Source organism: Trifolium pratense, linkage group LG6, assembly GCF_020283565.1.
Source record: "Trifolium pratense cultivar HEN17-A07 linkage group LG6, ARS_RC_1.1, whole genome shotgun sequence".
In the NCBI taxonomy this organism is placed as follows: Eukaryota; Viridiplantae; Streptophyta; class Magnoliopsida; order Fabales; family Fabaceae; genus Trifolium; species Trifolium pratense.
The window spans coordinates 26,350,924-26,358,869 of record NC_060064.1 but is presented as its reverse complement, the minus strand read 5'-3'; the positions used below and the strand labels follow the sequence as shown (position 1 = coordinate 26,358,869).

The 7,946-nt window shown below is 31.9% G+C and overlaps 1 long non-coding RNA gene across 1 annotated transcript; it reads right to left on the bottom strand.

The window, feature by feature from the left end:
* Window positions 1-454: 454 nt before the first annotated feature.
* On the bottom strand, window positions 455-7,584 carry LOC123889345. Its single transcript, XR_006802462.1, has 3 exons — window positions 7,440-7,584; window positions 7,239-7,347; window positions 455-838 (listed from the first exon to the last, which is right to left on the bottom strand). It is a non-coding gene; the product is annotated as an uncharacterized LOC123889345 (long non-coding RNA).
* Between the last annotated feature and the right edge of the window lie 362 nt (window positions 7,585-7,946).

Sequence of the window (7,946 nt, the reverse complement as noted above, 5' to 3'; positions counted from 1 at the left end):
ATAAGTTATTATTGATGTTAATAAGTTGCTTATTAGTGTTTTTGAACATGTATAGACGTAGTATATGCTTGGTATATGTTGTGGCATTGAAATAAGTGACCCTGGGGTCAAAATAAGTGCTTATACAGTTATATGCTCAAAATCACGTTTCTAGGTTCATATCTGCTTTTGGCGCATCATGCACAGGTTTCTGCCTCACCATGCGCAGAAACTGAGTTTGCCCCTGCCGCCAGCGCCCAATGCGCCATAGTCACATAAATACAACATTCTAATAAAATATATTGGTTGGCAATCCATCAATCAACTTAAAAGTATCAAGCTAACTCACAATAACATAAAATTAAAATCGAGAATACAAAACTTGGAGGACATCCAAGTTAGACCTAAAACAAATGATAACTGCCTCATTAAAAACCTTACATTTAAATCCTACGGGAGAAATCCTTCAATCAACTTAAAAATCAAGCTAACTCACAATAACATTAAATTAAAATCAAGAATACAAAACTTGTTGCACTAGGCCAATATCCTAGTTGGACTTGAAATAAATGACAATTGTCTCATTAAAAACCATACATTTAAATCCCTACGGGAAACATCAGGCGAAGAAAAAGAGAGTGGAGTGCTCAAAGAAAAAGAAAATAGTCTATATTAAGGAAGAGAACATTTATTCGTAAAAAAAATTACATATATATTAGTGGGGAATGGATATAGCATCCACTATTATTTTTGAGAGAATAATCCAACGAACTCTATAGAACACCCTAATGCTCCACTTTATTCTCATGAAGAAACACCTCGATACTACTACTCGGTCTCGTCCTAATTAGGTTTGGGCCTGCATATAATTCATTAAAGATAAATATGGAGAAAACATGGGGTGAGATAAGTTACAAATCACTTCAAATGGTATATAACAATTTCAATCGATTGAAGCAAATACATAGAAGTACATTTGAAAAATAAATCTTCAGGTTAACATGTCAAATGCAATGTTGATCCACCTCATGTTGAACAAATAATTGAAATTCAAGATAGTATACTAGGAGGATACATGTCAAAAAAAAAAAGGAACAACACACTTTAGGGTGAATTTAAGTACCACATTGACTATTATGATATTGTTAGTTTCCCGAATTTATAATTATTGGGGTTTCCATTCCGAAGCTTAAACACCTCCAGGCTAAAACATCCACGGGTCCTTCATCGTTGCATGTTAAACAACCTATGTGTAACGGATAAATTAGATTCTAGGGACGAAACCGATAGAATCAAGTCTCAAAGTAGGAATTCTAACGAATTGAATAGAATTCGATACAAATAAGATTATACAAACATAAATGAGAGAGTTTTGAGAGAAGAAGATAATTGTTCATTCATTCATTGATCCTTTTCAAAATGAGGCACAATTGCTTTAAATACAACCACAAAGGCTAAAAAGGTAATTGACATAAATAAAACTATTTATTTAAAATAAACTATTAAACTATACCTAATTCCTGTCACAATACCCTCCCCTTCAAACATCATTGTCCTCAAGGATGAACAATCACAAGTGTCATGTTTAAGAGGCAAGGCTTTCCATTTGATTAAAACTTTAGCATCTCGAACATTTCCCCTATCGATCATCTTCCTGTGAAAAATAACTATAAAAGCAAACCAGTTCAGAACCTTTCCATATTGCCTTGATGAATAGTGTGCAGCAACAAACATAGGTAAGCTCAATGAGTAATTGCTTAACAACACATTCCTTGTTGGCACCCAGGCAGCAACTACATTCTCATAAAAACCCTTCTCTTTTTCACTCTTTAGGAACTCTGATAGCATCTGCTGATAGAAATGGGCAAGACTAATAAGCTTCATCCAATCCATAGCATTAACCACTATTATTCCAATGTTCAAAAGTCTTCTACCATACCTTGAAACCACATATAAACCTTTAAATGGTGTGTGAAAATCATTGAACAGCTGCACAAACTTGGCAGTTGAAAAGTACTGACGAGAACCAAACTGAGAAGTATTTTCAAAATTATTTAGAGCATCATGTGATATAACTAAGTGAACACCTTGAACTAAAGAAATGGAACAATATGTTTCATTTGTTGAAATGTTAAAAGAGTTACTCTTCCAACCATCCATTTGTCTATAAATATTTGGTACTTCCATATTCTTGTCATCATTGATCTTCCCTAGCTCATGTGTCCCAACACTTGAACCAAGGGCCATTAGATAGAGAGATTGAGATTCCTCATTAACAAAACTCATGATCCAAATTTTAGAGCCAAAGGTAACAACAAGGAATACTAAAAATTCTAGAACATAAAACCTGACTCTTTCTGCTTCAGACCTTTGAAAAATCAAGTTATCATAGAATAACTCTCCAATGGTATGTTTAATTCCACTAGCTTTAGAAACAAAATCAAATCTTCTAATCCTTGCACTGTCAACAAAATAGCAGTAAATATTGGCTAAAACAGAACTACAATCATCATGAAAAAGATCACGCGAATAGCCCCAAGTGTGAACAAGTTGAGGTCCAGGTGCCAACACTTTTGGAACTTCAATGCACACTCCATCTAGTAATGGTTCAATTACCTTCATGATTTGATAATTCGGGACTCTAATCAAGGTCTCCAATGACCATTTAAATTTTTTAATATGTCTACTACTCATACTTACTAAACCATATTTGTGTACCTTTGCTTTTCCACACTCATCAACCTCCATCACATGTTGAATTGAATTCTTCTTCTTGGCAATCAGTTCCTCACCCGCTCTTCGAGTGGACACTCCAAGCTTTCTCTGCAGTAAATAGAGAAATGCAGCTCGCGACATGAAATTTGGAAGACCAATACACTTAGCCTCTTCCAAAACCTTAATTTCTTCAATTAGAAAATTCTTTTTAGGCACACTTTCAACACAATTTCCAAAATTACTTGCACAAAGATGAAGCATCTCCACTAACCGAGTGGTGCAATGCATATGCTTCTCTTCAGGATACTCTTCAAAGTCACGAGGGGTATTATGCATCTTATGCATGTCTTTGAACAAACCATAAGCAAGAACCTGCTCATTATCCATGCACCTATTAATGATGGCACTACAAACAGTTTTGTGGCACTCTGGCATTTCATCAAACAGTTGGAGGGAAGTTTGCAAGATTGAAAAATGCTTTGCGGTGGTAACCAACAAAGACAAATTGAGGGACGACATCGGAGTGACAACCCCAACCCCATCGGGTGGTTTCGGTGGTGGTGGTGAGAGCTCACAAATTTGGCTCAGAGGTTGGAAATCTTTTCCCGTAAGGAGAACATAGTGTGACAATGGTTGGTTGAATGACATGAAGTGTGAAGTCTCTATGGTATCAGCTAAGGGATCGACACTAACCTGATGAGGTAAGAATTTGGCACTACTAAGGATATCGTAGCAGGGCTGAGAAATTGCAGAATTAGTTGATACGTCAACGATCAATGAAATCATTTTTTCTTGTTCGTCGACAATCATCGGCATTGGGTCTACAGAAATGACGTCTACAGGTTGATGGAAGTTGGCGAAATCATCTGCGTCGTTCACCGCTGCCTTCGACGTGTCATCGTTATGCGCAACACTTTCCTTTTGTTGGAAATCAATTTGAAGATTATGTGTAGAGTATTTCATATTATTTTTTGAAGAAGCTTCACTTTCTGGTTCCACATCTACTTCATCCATCTCTATCACTTTGAACCGAATGCGCTTATGCTTTGCATGATCTGGAGTAAAAAGTTCATCGCATAACAAACACAAACCCCTTTCCATCTTTTCTTCAACTTCAAGTGCGCTCAGAATTTTCAAAATTTTCATGGGATTATCGTTAGTAGCCATCAAAAGCGCTGAATCGAAGGCTCTGGATACCAATTGTAACGGATAAATTAGATTCTAGGGACGAAACCGATAGAATCAAGTCTCAAAGTAGGAATTCTAACGAATTGAATAGAATTCGATACAAATAAGATTATACAAACATAAATGAGAGAGTTTTGAGAGAAGAAGATAATTGTTCATTCATTCATTGATCCTTTTCAAAATGAGGCACAATTGCTTTAAATACAACCACAAAGGCTAAAAAGGTAATTGACATAAATAAAACTATTTATTTAAAATAAACTATTAAACTATACCTAATTCCTGTCACACTATGTATGATGTATGTTTCACAACAAATATACGAACAAATATCATCTTGTAACTCTCATCAAAAACTTAATAACATCCTCACCTTTCGGAAGATACGTACGTCATAAACAAAGTATCATCAGAACACCATACCTCTCTTGAACATGGTGACTCATCTCAATATTGTTCATATGATAAAATTATTCACAACATGTAAATCCTCAATGGAAACTTTTAGATTACATTGAAACCGTCGTTCAATGCTTTTACTGTTCAATGCTTTTACTGACAACTAAAACTTCAATCTTCTATTTATTTTTCCCTATCATTGTAATAACCCATTAGTTAATGGTACATTTTCCAAGTTGTAGTGATGTTAAAATAGAAAGAAAAAAAAAACTATGATGGTTTGAGTGAAAAGGGCATAATTAGAAATTGCCACACAAGTGATTATATAAACCCAATACACGACCGTTAATTCATTTTTACTTAGATTAGTAACATGCTTATAAAAATCATAGGACTTCTAATCATGATTAAAGCATTAAAAATACTTAGATTATGTGATTGAGAAATTAGAAATCATGGACTTGTATGATTAGAATGCCTAAATGAAAATATAGATCGTTAATCATTGAAATAAAACTTGTATGTGGAAAACAAATTTGTACAATTATTAAGTTTCAAATTATGGTGACTTAACTAATTGGTTGTATGTGAAGGCACCTATAGACTAACAATTTTATGGTCTATATTTGGTTGGGTTTTTTTATTATGAAAATCCACACGATATGTATTTGTGAGTCCTAACTGTAGCCTTTCATAACTCAGTTAGTTACGCCGATGTTCTAGAGACCCACTCATCCTTTGGCCGTCGTTGAAAATTATGAATTAATAAGATAATTTATTTTGTGTGTTACACATTTATGGATTATGTTTATGATTTGTGTAAATTTGATGATGACTCTTGACTAATGATCAATTGTAAATAAGTACCCGCATGACTACTGACACCTTACGTGTATGTGGGCTTTTGTCCCATCCCATGCCCTTTTATTTTTTCATATAAGCAGGTTGAACAATATTGGAGTAAGAAGAAAACATATGAGAATGATTTGTGCACAAAATAATCTCATGTTATTTTTTTTAGTTTCTTCCATATCTTGCATTAGTATAATGTCTTTTTGGAACTAAGTGATGTACGTTTCACGCTGTGTCCTGGTCCTCTTAGACTTATGTATTATTTGAACAAAATTTCTATAATTTTAATGCATCCAGTACCGGTATTTTATGTGCGTCTAAATATTCCAGATAAATTTAGTATAAATTTAATATGGATGTTAAACTCCTTCTTATTAGTCCTTCAATTATTGAATACAAAACCAAGAATTAATTAATATTATTAAGAATAGAACTAATTGGATTTAGTAAGTAGCAAACCATGGTTGTTGCATTGTTGTATTTAGTTTAGGGGCTCCATTAAATGTATACACCAACCATATTTTGCAATCAAAAAATTCAGGGCGTCCGCTCCACTCACAACCATCATTATACCCAACGACAAAAGGATTCAATAGTCTAAGTCAGTCATTTAATTTGACATAGAAGTTTAGTTAAAATCATCTATCATATTTTGTCATTCAAAAAGAATTAGCGACATAAATTGTTGTCTGTTTGCCTTTCACTTATATGTAATTACTTTGGTTAATATATATATATATATATATATATATATATATATATATTACACCTTTGTTACAATAATTTCAACCTATTTTAATTGTTAAAATTGTTATTACAGCCAACCAAGCCGAAATCTTTTATTCAATTAAATTACATATACAATTCAACAGCAAGTGTAATATTGAGTTCAACACTCAATCTTACAATTTTATTTACTACTTATATGATTTAGTGTATACTTGTCGAAATCACCACTAATCAAACATATATATACTATATAAAATAAAATAAATGAATTTTATATTGATTGCTTTTACAAATGAAACTATCTATTGAAATCTCTACAACTACCTAAACTACATCTACAAACTTATAAGTTAGTAATTCAAAAAAGGAGTATTGAAGCTAAATGACAATGATAAAGACTATAGAAAATTTGTTGTTTGTACATTGGCCAAATCTAATCTAAATATACAACAGGGTATCCACAATATATATGAGTGCAAATGATATAACTATATATTCTAAGAGTGTGTTTGGATGGGGAATTTTTTGAGGTAAAGTAATGTTTTGAGGGAATTCAAATGATTTGAGGTGAATTCAATTGTTTGGATGATAATTTGAAGAATTTTCAAAAAGATGGAAATTAATGAAGTATTTTATTCAAATTAAATTTAGAGAATTTTAAAATAACACCTAAAACCAGAGAATTTGAAGTCGATTTTTAGGATTTAAAGTCGATTTTTGGGTTTTTTGGTCGATTTTTGGGTTTATAGGGTTTTTGGCCGATTTTTAGGTTTTTCGGCCAATTTTTTGGGTTTTGGGTTGGTTTTTGGGTTTTTGACTGATTTTTTGGGTTTTCGGTTGATTTTGTGTTTACGATCAATTTTAGGCTTTTTGATCGATTTTAGATTTTTCGGCCGATTTTTTTGGGTTTTTCGACCGATTTTATGGTTTTTGGCCGATTTTCGGTTTTCGGCCAATTTTATGGTTTCTAGTCGATTATGATGATACTATTATGTTATTAGATGGTAGTTGTAACAAGACATCCTCAAGATAACATCCTAAAGGGTAAAACTCAATTATTTGGTCTCTTCTATTGAGATCTATAACTCAATTCTAATCTTCTTAGATTATAAATTAATCATGTAGGTCATATTTATGCTTAAAAATCTCTACATTGTTAATTCCCCAACATTAAATATGCTTCTTCATTGGATTACGCCTTGTAAATTTGTAATCATTTATATATATATATATATATATATATATTCCATTCAAAAAAATGTTTAACGTGCTTTTACAAGATTGGAGAAAGATATGAAAGTATAAGAGAAATTATAAGAGTGAAATATTATGATGAGCAAAAAACTAGGAGGTAATAATAGAGAAATAAGACTTACTGAAGATCACTACTAAGAAGTATGATGGAACAAAAACCTTCCACGCACTTTATTGTTTCTGGAATAATAGTTGGGAATATTTTATAGCAATCTTCATGAGTATCACACTCTGTAATTTACATTAAAAATAAGAAAATATTACTAAAATAAGTGAAAGATTGTGTATAAAATAAACAAAATATAAAATGAGAATAAGCTTACTAAAACCAAAGACTACAACGTTTAAAAGGAAAACAAAAAGGATCGCAATATAAGCAAACTTGAGAGTTTGAGGCATTTTTTTCCCACCTTTGCATGTAACAAATATAAACTGGTTAAAAGGCTTTATATATAGTAAAAACCATTTCTTATGTTTACATCAATTAATTTTTTTTTAATGATTATATTGTTGCTATAATTTCTTTTTTAAAATTAGAATAATTATTAAATGTCTCTAAAAGAACAATGATGAATAATATTTGTTCCTTTAACTGATAGAATATATATCACAAAATAACTTTGCTTGTAATTATAGATTTCATTTTTGTTTTACAAACCTTTCATCATTATTTTTATTATTATTATTATTTCTTGTCTATCCTTTCATTATAGATAGGGGAAAACCAAAATTATTTTATGTATTGAAATTAGAATGAGAGACCCCATTAAATATTTCCAATAAAATTCTCTTGTTGAGTGATTTCAATATCGCAAGCACACAAAATAATT